Source organism: Austrofundulus limnaeus, unplaced genomic scaffold (assembly GCF_001266775.1).
Source record: "Austrofundulus limnaeus strain Quisiro unplaced genomic scaffold, Austrofundulus_limnaeus-1.0 Scaffold4540, whole genome shotgun sequence".
Lineage (NCBI taxonomy): Eukaryota > Metazoa > Chordata > Actinopteri > Cyprinodontiformes > Rivulidae > Austrofundulus > Austrofundulus limnaeus.
Genome location: NW_013956942.1, coordinates 1 through 871, shown reverse-complemented (window position 1 = coordinate 871; position 871 = coordinate 1). Strand labels below are relative to the sequence as shown.

Here is an 871-nt window from a genome sequence, read left to right as displayed (position 1 = left end):
AATGAAAAAGGATAATTTATATAAACATGTTGTTTGTCAGTAACTTTAAATAAAAACAGTTTGTTAAATAAAGTCTGTTTGATCAGAAACTGTCCTTATTGAATAAAACCCTGGACTCCTCAGATGGTGGCAGGAAAAGTAAAGAAACCAGGGAAACGCGGTCGTAAACCTGCGAAGATCGACCTGAAGGCCAAACTGGAGCGGAGCCGACAGAGCGCCCGAGAGTGCCGGGCCCGCAAGAAACTGCGGTACCAGTACCTGGAGGAACTGGTTTCCAGTAAGGAGAGGGCCATCTGTGCCCTGAGGGAGGAGCTGGACATGGTGAGTGGACCGTCCCACTGTCCCACTGTGTCCCTCTGTGTCCCACTGTGTCCCACTGTGTCTCACTGTGTCTCACTGTGTCCCACTGTGTCTCACTGTGTCTCACTGTGTCCCACTGTGTCCCACTGTGTCTCACTGTGTTCCACTGTGTCTCACTGTGTCTCACTGTGTTTCACTGTGTTCCACTCTGTTCCACTGTGTCTCACTGTGTCCCACTGTGTTCCACTGTGTCTCACTGCATCTCACTGTGTCTCACTGTGTCTCACTGTGTCTCACTGTGTTCCACTGTGTCCCACTGTGTCTCACTGTGTCCCACTGTGTCCCACTGTGTCTCACTGTGTTCCACTGTGTCTCACTGTGTCTCACTGTGTTTCACTGTGTCCCACTGTGTCCCACTGTGTCTCACTGTGTTCCACTGTGTCCCACTGTGTCTCACTGTGTCCCACTGTGTCCCACTGTGTCTCACTGTGTTCCACTGTGTCCCACTGTGTCTCACTGTGTTCCACTGTGTCCCACTGTGTCTCACTGTGTTCCACTGTGTCCCACTGTG

At 51.1% G+C, this 871-nt stretch overlaps 1 pseudogene; it reads left to right on the top strand.

Moving 5' to 3' along the window:
• The first annotated feature begins 100 nt into the window (after positions 1-100).
• LOC106512155 (cAMP-responsive element-binding protein-like 2 pseudogene) lies at positions 101-396 on the top strand (annotated as a pseudogene).
• The last annotated feature ends 475 nt before the right edge of the window (positions 397-871 follow it).